This window comes from Balaenoptera physalus, assembly GCF_965194825.1.
Source record: "Balaenoptera physalus genome assembly, chromosome: 19".
Classification (NCBI taxonomy): Eukaryota; Metazoa; Chordata; class Mammalia; order Artiodactyla; family Balaenopteridae; genus Balaenoptera; species Balaenoptera physalus.
The window spans coordinates 42,698,259-42,715,502 of NC_138900.1; the positions used below are offsets into that span (position 1 = coordinate 42,698,259).

Consider the following 17,244-nt stretch of genomic DNA (forward strand, 5'->3'; position numbering starts at 1 on the left):
CATTGGCAGGCAGATTCTTAACCACTGCGCCACCAGGGAAGTCCAGATTCAATTTTTATGTAATATAATTATTGATATGCTTTGGTTTATGTCTGTCATTGTGCAATTTTTAAATTATTTCTGCCCCATCTTTTCTTATTCCATCCTTCTGACTTTTTTTGAATTAACCAAGTACTTATTTGTATTAATCTATCATTCTCCTCTATTCTTTTTTTAAGTTTTATCTGTTTGTTTTACTTTCAGCTATCATTCTATGGATTTTAATATTCAACATCAATGCCTATAGTGTATCTTGATGTGAATTTACCACTTCACATATAATTGTAAGATCTTTCCAATAATAAATATATACTTTAGTTTCCAACCATCTTCCTCTTTGTTTCATTTGTTTTTATTCTACTTCTACATTTTTTATCAATCTCAATACATTGCTGTTATTTTGCTTTGAACAGTTATCCTTTAAAGAAATTCTTTACAGGAAAAGACCAGTCTTCTGTATTTACACACCTATTTACCAGTTTCTTTCTCTTCATTCATGTGGACCTGATGTAGTATCAGACATCACATTCTCTTATCCTGAAAAAACTTGCTTTAATATTTCTTTTAGTTCTAGTCTGCTGTTGTTAAAGGCAGCTCCTATACTGAGAATATCTTTATTTTGCTTATGTTTTAAATGATATTTTCTCTGGACATAAAATTCAAAGGTGAGACTTTTTATTTTTAGTAATTTAAAGTTATCTAGTTAGCTTCTCCATTGCATTGTTCTGATGAAACTCAGCACCCATTCTTATCAATGATCCTGTTTATGTTTTTATCTGTCTCCAACTGGGGGTTTTTAAGATTTTCTTTCTCTTTGGTTTTCAGCAATTTAAGCTATAATGTGTTTAGATTTGTCTTTTTTATTTATACTGTTCAGGATTTGATTTGCTTCCTAAATCTGTAAGTTATCTGTCAAATTTGAAGACTTTTCCTTTTCAGATCTTTCTTCATTTCCACTTTGGACTTGGATTATGTATATATTTTCATGTTATATTCATTTTTCCTGTTAAGTCCTTAAACATACTTATATGGCTGCTTTAAATCACTACTCCGCTAATTTCTACAAGAGTGTCATCTCTCAATCTGTTTCTATTGACTGTTTTCTCTGGGTATGTGTTACAAATTTTTTAATTGAGCCAGGTGTATCAGAATCTGGATTTCATTTGTAAGAGCTTTCAGTTTTGTTTTGTCAATCACTTAATTTACTGCATGATTACCTTAACTACACTGAAGCTAGTTTTAGGTTTTGTTAGGAATGTCCTGGAGTAACTCTTACTCTAAGATTACATCAGCTTTATTTATAAGGAAAGGCTTTTCTGGGATTTTAATTGAATGTCTGGGTTTTCAGTGATCTCTCTTTATATGATTGATGAGAACTCTAATTGTTCCCAGGACTGTTTGACTTCCATATATTAACCTGTTCCCTGCCAGGCTGCACAGAGTCTCATCCTGCAAATAGGAAGTTAATATTCAGTCAAAGACTCAAGGAAATCACTCTGCAGATATCTGTGTCTCTTTTTCTACCCCACACATTTTTGCTTATTTAACAACCACAGACTCTGATCTCTCTTTCTTCTGCCCAATGAAACTATTTCTCTCTATTTGGCCACTACTCCCCTGTAACAAAATTTTGAAATGCCTGCATAGAGATAGAAACCGAGGTAGATATGAAGTTTACATCATGTATTTCCATTCTTTGTGTTGGCTGATGCCTACAAATAGCATAATTTATACCTCATAAATTTTATCCATTGATACAGTTGTTTGTGGTTGGAGCATATGTAGGCTATCCATAACTCTTGTCTTCACCAGAACTGGAAATCGATTTTAATTTTATTTATTTCCCATTATATTTTGTTGAACCAATTCAACATCCCTAAAGTTGTAGCCTTCATTTCGGGAGTCTCCCTTTGTAGAAGCGGAAGAACTAGAGTATTTGGCCAACATGGATAAATTTTCTTATAAGCTTCAGTGACAGCAGGTTTTGAATATTTGTATGGCTTGAAAGTACAAAGGATCATTAGACTTGGGAACATGAGACTTCCTTGTATTGCTAAACAATTTGTCAAGGTTCACAGGACATGTTTAGTAGGTGAGAAACAGATCTGAGATGAAATGTTGGAGCTTCAGGACTCACTCTCAGAGCCTTAATCTTCTGGGCTAGATTTAGAGCTGAGGAATAATGGGAAATAGCGTGAGGTGAAGTCATTAAAGAATGCCAGTGTCATCAGAGGATTTAATTTAAATATATCTCATTTCACACATTTTTTTCTTCTCTCTGAGATGGTTAAAAGAATTAGATACCCTATAACTCTCTGATCACCAGTGAAGAAAAGCTACTGAAGTTTTCCTAGACTCTGTTGCCCAACAGTGTGTTTTTATGGGACATTTTGTTGTTATTGATTTTGTTATTAAATGTACCCACCAACATACATATCAACAAAGATATTTGCAAATGCAGAATCATTCTCTTATTATCAGTGGGTGCAGTGGTAAAAGCAACAAGTTTCTCAGGGCTTTTCATTCTTTTTTGATTCATGTATTTAATATTTTTTAAAAATAATAGTAATGAATTAATTATCAATTAAAATAAGAGCTTTTCTTCTAACAACAGAAAATTATCTGATATGACATGTTACAATTATAGAATGTTTTCTTGTTCGCCTTGAGAAGTTCTGATTTACATAATGTTTTAACTATCATACTTTTTTTTTTTCTTTTAGATAGAAAATTCCCATGCTGGAGCTCTAAGTGTGTAACATTAAAAGGCTTACAATTCATTTCTTTCTCTTTTTTAAGTTGCTAACTGTGAAGATATAAGAAACAGACTGACACTAACCACTTCAATATTTTGCTTAGAAATGGAGCAATCGCTTGTGCACAATGCAGTTCATTCATGTTGGCAAAGGACTGAACTCCTCAGGGATCCAAAGTGGCAACATTTCCCTTTGTACAAGTTTTCACAAACTCTGGACCTGTATTATAAAACGTTTTTGACACGGTTGCCCTTGAAAAATTCCCATGCCTATTATCAGCCCAATTCTAGCTAGTTCTAATTATCTCGTTTAACAATTTGAGGAACTTTTTTTTTTCCTCATGAGAAACTGCCAAACTAGAAGGGATGCTGGAGGGGATGGTGATTTGGCTGGCAGAATCCTCTGGGTACCTAAAACCAGAATTAATGCTTTTGAGGGTTGAAAAGAACCCTACAGCCTTCTAGGGGGATGGTTGACCCTCCTTGCATGTAACTATGGAGTTTTGCAAAGTTTAGCTGAAAATTACTCCACTGTAAACAGACATTTAAATAATGGCAACTTATTTGACATAAATTCAAGCCTATTGGTAATTTCAAATTAGTAGACTTTTCCAGAAGAGGAAAAGAATGTTGTGTGTTCTTGAATGGCTCAGAATATTTCTGCTATTAAAAGGTATCTAACATGGAACCAAAATAATGATAAACAGTTTATATACATTAATTCTGAGTCTCACAAATAGCTATTTCATTGAGTTATAATATCTCCATTCTATACATGAAACAAAGAGCTTCTTGTAGATTTCTGGTAATTTAACTTTTGTATTAACTCAGGTTCACAGTGGTAGAGGGAGGTTACAGGTACAAATATTTTGAGATAACATTTCAATGTGCATTGCTATTAATAAATTTAGAAACTCTCAGAGTATGAATTATGAATTTCAACAGTTATTGACAAATTATATAAATTGGAAGAAAACTGTATTGTATATAAAATGAGGAATGTGGAAAATAGAATCAAATTAAAAAATTGTGAGATTAACATATGTAACTTTGACAATATAAGTAGACTCATAACCAAAACAGAGAATATATTTCAAAAGGGTTTAATTAATTTGCAAAAGTATGACCTTACAGTCACTGAAATTGCTTTGAGTTCTTAAACCAAGGGGAAAAAAAATATAACGTTTAACTTTAAAAGAGATTTGAAGGCATATGATGTGGCATGGGTGGTGAATTGAAATCTTCTGTCTCTTTTTATTCATTCTTCATTTTCTGTGTGTAGACAAGGTTTGCTAACAGACCCAGTAGACACACATAATAACAAGAGGTTATTCTTATAGGAGCAGTTCAGATTAACTTGCAAATCAAAGGGAATTGTTACCACTAGGAAAATGAAATCAGATTTACTTACTTAAGCGAAGTTTCTGGAGCTCTGTGTTTATGTCACTAAGTAGGTAAAGGCCAACTTATTATACAATGAGAGAATGACAAAATTTAGAGGGAATAAAGTCTATCTATCTTACCAAGCCATGGAAATGGAATTTCAAAAACAAAAAAGGATAAAATTGAATATATAGCTGATTTATTTGGCATATTTTACATAAATTACATTTTTGCCTAAACATAGGCATTTATTTTTGATTTAGCCAGAATATTTTATCTATTTGCGCCATATTTCCCCAATGTCCCAATATTTGCTGGGTAGAATTTTATGTATCTGATTGCTAATATTATAAAGACACCTTTAAAAATGTTACTTTTAATGCCCTTCTTGAGATATATTTTGCATGCCATACAATTTGCTAATTTAAATTGTACAAGTTGATGCTCTTCAATATGTTCACAACTGTGTGACTGCCATCAAAATCAATTTTAGAACATTTCATTACCCCATAAAGAAACCCTGTCATATACAAGGCATCATATCTAAGATGGTGTCATATCTAAGCAGTAATTACCTAATGTAAAGTCATAAAGATTTACTCCTATGGTTTTTTCTAAAAGTTTTATAATTTTCCTCTTATTTCCATGTACCCTTTGGCAGTTCACTTCCTATTGCCCTCTAACCCACCCAGCCCTAGGCAAATACTAATCTACTATCTGTCTCTGTAGAATTGCCTGTTCTGCACAGTTCATGTAAGTGGAATCATATACTTTTGGTTCTTTTGTGACTGGATTCTTTTTACTTGGCATAATGTCTTCAAAGTCCATCCATGTTGTGGAATATATCGGCATTACATTTGTTTTTATAGCAGAATAATATTCCATTGAATAGATAATAGACAGAAAGAATAAACCACATTTTATTTATCCATTCACCATTTGCTGGACTTTTATGTTGTTTCCACTTTTTGGCTATTATGAATAATGCTGCGAAGAATATTCATGTACAAGTTTTTGTTGGACATAGGTTTTCATTTTGAGGGGTATATACTTAGAAGTGGAATTGCTGGGTCACGTAGGAACTCTAGGTTTAACATTTTGAGGAACTGACAGACTGTTTTCCGAAATAGCTGTACTATTTTAGAATCTCAGCAAAAATGTTTCAGTGTTCCAATCTCTCCACATCCTCATCAACACATTGTTTTTTGGATTGTAGTCATCCTAGTAGGCGTGGAGTGGTATTTCATTGTGAGGTTGATTTGCATTCCTGAATAACTACTTTAATTGTCATATGTATATCTCTTCCTTGGAGAAATGTCTATTCAGATTCTCTGCCCATTTTTAATTGGGTATGTGTCTTTTAATTTTACATTTGTACCAGTTTTTTTTTATTATTTAAATATATAATCTGGACACCATTCCCTCATCATTTATAGGATTTGCAGATATCTTCTTCCACACTGTATCTTGTCCATTCACTTTCTTCATTGTGTCCTTTGCTGCACAGTTCCAAATTTTGATGAAACAATTTATCTATTTTTTCTTTTGTCACTTGAGCTTTTGGTATACATGAAACTTTCCTAATCCAAGGACATGAAGAATTATGCTTATGTTTTCTTCTACAATTTCATAGTTTTAGCTGTTACATTTAAGTCTCTACTTCCTTTTGAGCTTTTTTTTTGTATCTGGTGTGCGGAAGGGGTCCAATTTCATTCCTTTGCATGTAGATATCCAAAGTATCTTTTTTTTTAAATTTTATTTATTTTTATTTATTTATGGCTGTGTTGGGTCTTCGTTTCTGTGTGAGGGCTTTCTCTAGTTGTGGCAAGCGGGGGCCACTCTTCATCACGGTGCGCGGGCCTCTCACTATCGCAGCCTCTCTTGTTGCGGAGCACAGGCTCCAGACGCGCAGGCTCAGTAATTGTGGCTCACGGGCCCAGTTGGTCCGCGGCATGTGGGATCTTCCCAGATCAGGGCTCGAACCCGTGTCCCCTGCATTGGCAGGCAGATTCTCAACCACTGTGCCACCAGGGAAGCCGCTTTTTTATTTTTTATTTTTGCTGGTCTTTAAAACTTTTATTATTTTTTGAATTTAATTTTTAAAATTGAAGTACAGTTAATTTACAATATTAAGTTAGTTTCAGGTGTACAACAAAGTGATTCAGTTATATATTTTTTCAGATTACTTTCCATTATAGGTTATAATAAGATATTGAATATTGTTCCCTGTGTTTTATAGTAAATCCTTGTTATCTATTTTATGAATAATAGTTAGCATCTGTTAATCCCATACTCTTAATTTATCCCTCCCCCATTCCCTTTCCTCTTTGGTAACCATAAGTTTGTTTTCTATGTCTGTGAATCTGTTTCTGTTTTGTATATAGATTCATTTGTATTATTTTTTAGATTCCATATGTGATATCATATAATATTTGTCTTTGTCTAACTTACTTCACTCGGTATGACAATCTCCAGGCCCATCCAGGTTGCTGCAAATGGTGTAAAACTTTAAAAAAAAAAAAATAAGAGAATTAGAAGTTAAAGGCTTAAAATGAAACGGGAGGGAAACGGCTAGTGGTGATGGATCCACAATATTGTGAGTGCATTTAATACCACTGAACTGTACACCTAAAACTAGTTAATGTGATTCAAAAAGAAAATATCAACTGGCACTAAATGTGAGACAATTTGGGGGCTCTCAATTATATTGTATGTACCTATATGTCTATTCTCATGCCAGTACACACTGTAAGTACTGTAATAAGTTACTTTAGCTTTGTAATAAGTTTTGAAATAAGTTAGTGTGTGTCACCCAACTTTGTTTTTCTGTCTTAAGATTGTTTTGACTATTCTGGGTCCCTTGTATTTCCACATGAATTTTAGAAACAGCTTTTCAATTTCCTTTTTTTTAAATGCAGGTGCAATTTAGGTATGGATTAGTTTGAATTGTAAATTAATATGAGGAGTATTGGCATCTTAACAGTATCAAATCTTCAAATCTGTAATCATGGGGCATCTTTCCATTTGTTTAGATTTTCTTTAATTTTTTTTTTCCAAAACAGAAAAAATTGTGTTTAATCTCTTCTCTCAGAGTTAACCACTACTAATATTTCAGTATTTGTCCTAAGATAACATGTGAAAAAAATGCATATTTCAAGTAAATGTAAACACACATACACACTTATGATAACATTTACCAATTTCCCTCAGAGATAACTTGGAATAAAAGAAAGCTGTATGTTATATACACTATTATGTATGAAATACATAACTAATGAGAACCTACTCTTTAGCACAGGGAACTCTACTCAATGCTCTGTGGTGACCTAAATGGGAAGGAAATCTAAAGAAGAGTGGATATATGTATATGTATAACTGATTCACTTTGCGGCACAGCAGAAACTAACACAACATTATAAAGCATCTATACTCCAATAAAAATTAATTTATTTTAAAAAAAGAAATATATACGTGTTTAGATCACATATTGATAAAAAAGGTGATTGTTAAGGTAAAAAGAAAATAAACAAATGTTATTTTCAAAAACACATTTTAAGGAGGAGAATATCTCTAAAATCGAAAAAAGGTAATAGTCAAAATAATCAATCAAATGATATTCACTGGATGAAAATTTTATTTTCTTACAAAATTTTTGACACACATACTATGCATCAAGTGAAAGAAAATTCAGTGCTCTCTCTATATCTTATTAGCATTGACTTTTTACATAAGATCTTTTTTTTAAATTTTAGATCAGTTTTGAATTTTACTTTATTTTTTTATACAGCAGGTTCTTATTAGTTATCTGTTTTATACATATTAGTGTATATATGTCAATCCCAAACTCCCAATTCATCCCACCACCACCACCACCCCCTAACCCCTGCTTTCCCCCCTTGGTGTCCATACGTTTGTTCTCTACATCCGTGTGTCTATTTCTGCCTTGCAAACCGGTTCATCTGTCCCATTTTTCTAGATTCCACATATATGCGTTAATATACAATATTTGTTTTTTTCTTTCTGACTTATTTCACTCTGTATAACAGTCTCTAGGTCCATTCACCTCTCTACAAATGACCCAATTTAGTTACTTTTTATGGCTGAGTAATATTCCATTGTATATATGTGCCACAACTTCTTTATCCATTCATCTGTTGATGGACACTTAGGTTGCTTCCATGTTCTGGCTATTGTAAATAGTGCAGCAATGAACATTGGGGTGCTTGTGTCTTTTTGAATTATGGTTTTCTCTGGGTATATGCCCAGCAGTGGGATTACAGGGTCATATGATAATTCTATTTTTAGTTTTTTAACGAACCTCCATACTATTTTCCACAGTGCCTGAACCAGTTTACATTCCCACCAACAGTACAAGAGGGTTCCCTTTTCTCCACACCCTCTCCAGAATTTATTGTTTGTAGATTTTTTGATGATGGCCATTCTGACCACTGTGAGGTGATACCTCATTGTAGTTTTGATTTGCATTTCTCTAATGATGAGTGATGTTGAGCATTCTTTCATGTGTTTGTTGGCAATCTGTGTATCTTCTTTGGAGAAATGTCTATTTAGGTCTTCTGCCCATTTTTGGATTGGGTTGTTTGTTTTTTGATATTGAGCTGCATAAGCTGCTTGTAAATTTTGGAGATTAATCCTTTGTCAGTTGCTTCATTTGCAAATATTTTCTCCCTTTCTGAGGTTTGTCTTTTCATCTTGTTTACAGTTTCCTTTACTGTGCAAAAGCTTTTAAGTTTCATTAGGTCCCATTTATTTATTTTTGTTTTTATTTCCATTTCTCTAAGAGGTGGGTCAAAAAGGATCCTGCTGTGATGTATGTCACAGAGTGTTCTGCCTATGTTTTCCTCTAAGAGTGTGATAGTGTCTGGCCTTACATTTAGGTCTTTAATGCATTTTGAGTTTATTTTTGTGTATGGTGTTAGGGAGTGTTCTAATTTCATTCTTTTACATGTAGCTGTCCAGTTTCCCCAGCACCACTTATTGAAGAGACTGTCTTTTCTCCATTGTATATCCTTGCCTCCTTTGTCATAGATTAGTTGACCATAGGTGCATGGGTTTATCTCTGGGCTTTCTATCCTGTTCCACTGATCTATATTTCTGTTTTTGTGCCAGTACCATATCGTCTTGATTACTGTATCTTTGTAGTATAGTCTGAAGTCAGGGAGTCTGATTCCTCCAGCTCCATTTTTATCCCCTCAAGATTGCTTTGGCTATTTGGGTTCTTCTATGTCTCCATACAAATTTTAACGTTTTTTGTTATAGTTCTGTAAAAAATGCCATTGGTAATTTGATAGGGATTGCATTGAATCTGTAGATTACTTTGGGTAGTATGGTCATTTTCACAATATTGATTCTTCCAATCCAAGAACATGGTATATCTCTCCATCTGTTGGTATCATCTTTGATTTCTTTCATCAGTGTCTTATAGTTTTCTGAGTACAGGTCTTTTACTTTCTTAAGTAGGTTTATTCCTAGTTATTCTGTTCTTTTTGTTGCAATGGTCAGTGGAATTGTTTTCTTAATATTTCTTTCAGATTTTTCATCATTAGTGTATAGGAATGCAAGATATTTCTGTGCATTAATTTTATATCCTGCAACTTTACCAAATTCATTGATGAACTCTAGTAGTTTTCTGGTGGCATCTTCAGGATTATCTATGTATAGTATCATGTCATCTGCAAACAGTGATAGTTTTCCTTCTTCTTTTCTAATTTGTATTCCTTTTATTTCTTTTTCTTCTCTGATTGCTGTGGTTAGGACTTCCAAAACTATGTTGAATAATAGTGGCGAGAGTGGACATCCTTGTCTTGTTTCTGATCTGAGAGGAAATGCTTTCAGTTTTCAGCACTGAGAATTATATTTGCTGTGGGTTTCGTGTATATGGCCTTTATTATGTTGAGGTAGGTTCCCTCTATGCCCATTTTCTCTAGAGTTTTTATCATAAATAGGTGTTGAATTTTGTCAAAAGCTTTTTCTGCATCTATTGAGATGATCATATGGTTTTCATTCTTCAGTTTGTTAATATGGTATATCACATTGATTGATTTGCATATATTGAAGAATCCTTGCATCCCTGGGATAAATCCCACTTGATCATGGTGTTTGATCCTTTTAATGTGTTGTTGGATTCTGTTTGCTAGTATTTTGTTGAGGATTTTTGCATCTATATTCATCAGTGATATTGCTCTGTAATTTTCTTTTTTTATAGTATCTTTGTCTGGTTTTGGTAACAGGGTGATGGTGGCCTCGTAGAATGAGTTTGGGAGTGTTCCTTCCTCTGCAATTTTTTGGAAGAGTTTGAGAAGGATGGGCATTAGCTGTTTTCTAAATGTTTGAAAGAATTCACCGGTGAAGCCATCTGGTCCTGGACTTTTGTTTGTTGGAAGATTTTTAATCTCAGTTTCCATTTTATTACTTGTGAGTAGTCTGTTCATATTTTCTATTTCATCCTGGTTAAGTCTTGGAAGGTTATACCTTTCTAAATATTTGTCCATTTTTTCCAGGTTGTCCATTTTATTGAAACAGATTTGCTTGTAGTAGTCTCTTATGATGCTTTGTATTTCTGCGGTGTCCCTTGTAACTTCTTTTTCATTTCTAATTTTATTGATTTGAGTCCTCTCCCTCTTTTTCTTGATGAGTCTGGCTAAAGATTTATCAATTTTGTTTATCTTTTCAAAGAACCAGCTTGTAGTTTTATTGATCTTTGCTATTGTTTTCTTTGTTTCTATTTCATTTATTTCTGATCTGATCTTTATGATTTCTTTCCTTCTGCTAGCTTTGGGGTTTTTTGGTTCTTCTTTCTCTAATTGCTTTAGGTGTAAGGTTAGGTTGTTTATTTGAGATTTTTACTGTTTCTTGAGGTAGGATTGTATTACTATAAACTTCCCTCTTAGAATGGCTTTTGCTGCATCCCATAGGTTTTAGATTGTCATCTTTTCGTTGTCATTTGTCTCTAGGTATTTTTTAATTTTCTCTTTGATTTCTTTAGTGATCTCTTGGTTATTTGGGTAATGTATTGTTTAGCCTCCATGTGTTCGTGTTTTTTATGTTTTCTTCCCTGTAATGAGTATCTAATCTCATAGTGTTGTGGTCGGAAAAGATGTTTGATATCATTTCAATTTTCTGAAATTTACCAAGGCTTGATTTGTGACCCAAGATGTGATCTATGCTGGAGAATGTTCCGTGTGCACTTGAGAAGAAAGTGTAATCTGCCTTTTTTGGATGGAATGTCCTATAAATATCAATTAAATTTATCTAGTCTATTGTGTCATTTAAAGCTTGTGTTTCCTTATTAATTTTCTGTCTGGATGATCTGTCCATTGGTGTGAGTTGTTAAAGTCCCCCACTATTATTGTGTTACTGTTGATTTCCTCTTTTATAGTTGTTAGCATTTGCCTTGTGTATTGAGGTGCTCCTATGTTGGGTGCATATATATTTATAATTGTTATATCTTCTTCTTGGATTGATCCCTTGATCATTGTGTAGTGTCCCTCCTTGTCTCTTGTAACATTCTTTATTTTAAACTCTATTTTACCTGATGTGAGTATTGCTACTCCAACTTTCTTTTGATTTCCATTTGCATGGAATATCTTTTCCCATCCCCTCACTTTCAGTCTGTATGTGTCCCTAGGTCTGAAGTGGGTCTCTTGTAGACAGCATATATACGGGTCTTGTTTTTGTATCCATTCAGCGCGCCTGTGTCTTTTGGTTGGAGCATTTAATCTATTCACATTTAAGGTAATTATCGATATGTATGTTCCTATTACCATTTTCTTAATTGTTTTGGGTTTGTTTTTGGAGGTCCTTTTCTTTTCTTGTGTTTCCCACTTAGAGAAGTTCCTTTAGCATTTGTTGTAGAGCTGGTTTGGTGGTGCTGCATTCTCTTAGCTTTTGCTTGTCTGTAAAGCTTTTGATTTCTCTGTCAAATCTGAATGAGATCCTTGCTGGGTAGAGTAATCTTGTTGTAGATTCTTCCCTTTTTTCACTTTAAATATATCATGCCACTCCCTTCTGGCTTGTAGAGTTTCTGCTGAGAAATCAGCTATGAACTTTCTGGGAGTTCCCTTTTATGTTATTTGTTGTTTTTCCCTTGTTGTTTTTAATAATTTTTCTTTGTTTTTAATTTTTGTTAGTTTGATTACTATGTGTCTCGGTGTGTTTCTCCTTAGGTTTATCCTACCTGGGACTCTCTCTGCTTCCTGGACTTGGGTGGCTATTTCCTCTCCCATGTTAGGGAAGTTTTCAACTATAATCTCTTCAAATATTTTCTTGGGTCCTTTCTCTCTCTCTTCTCCTTCTGGGACCTCTATTATGTGAATATTGGTGTGTTTAGTGTTGTCCCAGAGGTCTCTTAGGTTGTCTTCATTTCTATTCATTCTTCTTTCTTTATTCTGTTCTGCAGCAGTGATTTCCAGCATTCTGTCTTCCAGGTCACTTATCCGTTCTTTGCCTGTTATTCTGCTATTGATTCCTTCTAGTGTATTTTTCATTTCAGTTATTGTATTGTTCATCTGTTTGTTTGTTCTTTAATTCTTCTAGGTCTTCATTAAACATTTCTTGCATCTTCTTGATTTTGGCCTTCGTTCTTTTTCTGAGGTCCTTCACTCTCAGTATTCTGAATTCTTTTTCTGGATGGTGGCCTATCTCCACTTCATTTACTTGTTTTTCTGGATTTTTATCCTGTTCCTTTATCTGGTACATAGTCCTCTGCCTTTTCATTTTGTCTGTCTTTCTGTGAATGTGGTTTTCGTTCCACAGGCTGTTGAATTGTAGTTTCTTGCTTCTGCTGTCTGCCCTCTGGTGGATGAGGCTGTCTAAGAGGCTTGTGCAAGTTTCCTGATGGCAGGGACTGGTGATGGATAGAGCTGGGTGTTGGTCTGGTGGGCAGAGCTCAGTAAAATTTTAATCCGCTTGTCTTCTGATGGGTGGGGCTGAGTTCCCTTCCTGCTGGTTGTTTGTCCTGAGGTGATCTGGAACTGGAACCTACAGGCTCTTTGGTGGGGCTAATGCTGGACTCAGTGAAGGCTTATGACAAGGAGTACTTACAGAACTTCTGCTGCCTGTGTCCTTGTCCCCGTGGTCAGCCACAGCCACCCCCTGCCTCTGCAGGAGACCCTCCAACACTAGCATGTAGGTCTGGTTCAATCTCCTATGGGGTTACTGCTCCTTCCCCCTGGCTCCTGATATGCATACTACTTCCTGTGTGTCCTCCAAGAGTGGAGTCTCTGTTTCCCCCTGTCCCTTCGAAGTTTGATTTGAAGGCAATCAAATCCCGCTAGGCTTCAAAGTCTGATTCTCTGGCCCATTGCCAGACCCCCAGATTGGGAAGCCTGACGGGCTCAGAACCTTCACTCCAGTGGGTGGACTTATGTGGTATAATTGTTGTCCAGTTTGTGAGTCACCCACCGAGCAGTTATGGGATTTGATTTTATTGTGATTGCATCCCTCCTACCTTCTCATTGCCACTTCTCCTTTGTCTTTTGATGTGGGGTATCTTTTTGGTGAGTTCCAGTGCCTTCCTGTCGATGGTTGTTCAGCAGTTAGTTATCTGCTTTGTTTTGTTTTGAAGTTTAAACTAAACTATCTTTGCAATTTTCCTGTAAATCTAAAACTATTCTAAGTATGTTTACTTTAATAATATTTGTCAAAAATTCTCATTTTATACATGATAAAACTAAGTGCAAGATAGTGAACAGAATTGTTACATAGTTAGAGAGTTAATAGATATCATGGAATACATTTGATTTCTCCACATTACACTGCACATTCACCTCTAACTTTGGCCAGACAAGGTGGTTTCCCTGGGTTTCCTTCAGTTTTAATCTTTGGGGAGGAAAATTAACTCCTTGCTACCTAAAGAAATAATGACTGTTAAAAGTCTGTAAAAGCAACCAGAATAAGATCATTTTGCAGGATCCTAAAACAAGTAATCAGCTCAATTTATAAGACAGTCTCTATTAAAAACAGGCACATCTGAATAAAAAATTCTAGTGCCATAATTGTTAAATATGTATTTATTCAACAAACAACAAGAATACCCAGCTTTGTGTGAGATGAAAAGGAGGTTAGGGCACTGTTCCTACCTTTGAAGAAATAACATTTGCACACAAAAAAGAAAGACTGTTTGTTGATGTGCATCACATCAGTCGGAGAATGAGAAATCTTTTTGCTTCCTTAAAATTCATAGTCATCAGGTAGAGTTGAAGACCTAGGGTTAGTCAGGAGGTATTATGGAGAATAAGAATAGAATACTTTTTTTTTTTTTCTGAAAGAAATTCAAATAGGACTTGAAAATTGTGTAGATTACAGAAAAAAAATAAGCCAAAAGAACTATTATTTGGTTAAAGTTATACACATACAGCCAAATATGAATAACCTTTATATTTGATTGATGGAATACAATTGTGCATTTAAAATTTGTTCAGTTTTGATGTCTTGAAGGGAAAATATATTTGCATATAATAACATTTCAGCTATCACTATAAAATAAATATATTAAAATAATTCTAACACATTTTATTTGAAAAGCACGCATGTAAAATAGGCATATATTTAATGCATTGTAAAGGGTGTAAAATTTAATCTACATTTTTTTTTTTTTTTTTTTTTTTTTTTACTGTCTCACCACTTTCCTTCACTTCATCCTGACTCTTCGACCCTTCTCTGGAGCTAATCTCTGTTTATACAGTCATCCCTTGGTATTGAGGGGGTTTGGTTCCAGAACCACCTGTGGATACTGAAATCCATGGATGCTCAAGTCCCTTATATAAAATAGCATGGTATTTGCATATAACCTATTCTCATCCTATCTTGTACTTTAAGTCATCTGTAGATTACTTATCATAATTAATACAATGTAAATCCCATGTATATGGTTTAAATACAATGTAAACGCTATGTAAAAATTGCCTGAGTGTGGCAACTTCAATTTTTGCTTTTGGAGATTTTTTTTTTTTTTTTAATATTTTCAGTGTGTGGTTGGTTGAATCCCCAGATGTAGAGCCCTTAGATACGGAGGGCTGGCTATATTTTTACCTTAGATTTCTTACAAGACTTTATTCTAAACTGTCTTCATTCTATATAACTGAATGAATATTGGTTTCCTTATATGAACCAACTTATAAAAAGATAACTGAACACTATGTGTCTGAATTAGGACAAATCTTCTTTGAATGTCAAGTACTATATCTGAACTAATTGATAATATATTTGCATTTATATCATGGCAGCATATTTTTCTGATTTCTTCTTCTGATGATTATAAGTCAATTAGCATCTTTTTTATTTTTTACATTGATACATGAAGACACCGATATATCAATTTTTAAAACCAGCTTATTATATTTCAGAATTCCTTATAGAAGAAAATAATTACATGACCGGATTCCTTCACATAATATGTTTTCCTGAACTTAGCTTACAGACTAGGAAGTACTTATTTATATTAGATATCAACCACCAAAACAGGGGAGAGATGGGCACATGTTACTGTGAAACTGACTCAGAATTGAATTATTCCATGGATTGTTGAAGTCTTGACAAGAGATTATGTAGAATGTAAGAATACTGTTTTCCACATTGGTCTATAAAACATAAGGCCAGAATGCTCTTGTCTAATTTTTCCACATCTCTTTTAAATGCAAATATTTAGATAAACAAGAATGTTTAGAATTATTTGATTATAAAATCAAATATTATGGAAATAAAAATTATTCAATTACCAATAAGTAAGTGCTTAGAATATTATACTAGATTAGAAAAAAATACTGTCATGTTTCACATTGGGCCTACTGGTGAGTTTTATAACATCAAAATGGGTCCTAGGATCCTAACATTATTTTTCTTTTCTCTACTTCTGGTTCTCACAGTGGTTAAAAACCAATGAGGAAGCCCAAAACATTGCAAATTATCCCATATTTCAGGATTTCCATATCAAATTACTAAATAGAGATAGTTCCCAGAAACCTTTACTAATGAATCTAACAAAAAACTAAAAACAAGCTCTAAAGCATGTCATTGCATACAATTTTTCTTTTTGAAAAAATTCTCAGTTTTCTGTTTGGCTGAAGGCTTCCCTAAGACCTCATTAGAGCCTTGCTGATTTTAACCATGGGAAAGACTGTGGAATGGGAGTAAACCATGACTCTCCAGCTGTGTTTCTGTAACTCAGATATTTACAGGTGAGGAAATGGAGTCCCAGAAAGCTTAAGTGAATTGCTGAAGTTCACATAGAGAGGCAGATTTGACCGTGTGGCTGACAGGGTCTTGGTGCTCTGGCTGGGTGTCAGCCCTGTGCCTCTGAGGTGGGAGAGCCGAGTTCAGGACATCAGTCCATCAGAGACCTCGCAGCTCCACGTAATAACAAATGGCAAAAGCTCTCCCAGAGATCTTCATCTCAACGCTAAGACCCAGCTCCACTCAACAACCGGCAAGCTACAGTGCTGGACACCCTATGACAAACAACTAGCAAGACAGGAGCACAACCCCAGCCATTAGCAGAGAGGCTGCCTAAAATCATAGTAAGGCCACAGACACCCCAAAACACACCAGCAGACGCGGTCCTGCCCACCAGAAAGACAAGATCCAGCCTCATCCACCAGAACACAGGCACTAGTCCCCTCCACCAGGAAGCCTACACAGCCTACTGAACCAACCTTACCCACTGGGGGCAGACACTAAAAACAACGGGAACTACAGACCTGCAGCCTGTGAAAAGGAGACCCCAAACACAGTAAGTTAAGGAAAATGAGAAGACAGAGAAACACACAGCAGATGAAGAAGCAAGGTAAAAACTGACCAGACCAAACAAATGAAGAGGAAATAGGTAGTCTACCTGAAAAAGAATTAAGAGTAATGATAGTGAGGATGATCCAAAATCTTGGAAATAGAATGGAGAAAATGCAAGAAATGTTGAACAAGGACCTAGAAGAACTAAAGGGCAAAGAAACAATGATGAGCAACACAATAAATGAAATTAAAAATTCTCTAGAAAGAATCATTAGCAGAATAACTGAGGCAGAAGAACGGATAAGTGACCTGGAAGATAAAATAGT

At 34.6% G+C, this 17,244-nt stretch overlaps 1 long non-coding RNA gene across 2 annotated transcripts in view; it reads left to right on the top strand.

Moving 5' to 3' along the window:
• LOC309649491 overlaps window positions 1–17,244 on the top strand; it is a 600,739-nt gene that overhangs the window by 134,461 nt on the left and 449,034 nt on the right. The gene's annotated exons all lie outside the window — the stretch shown is intronic.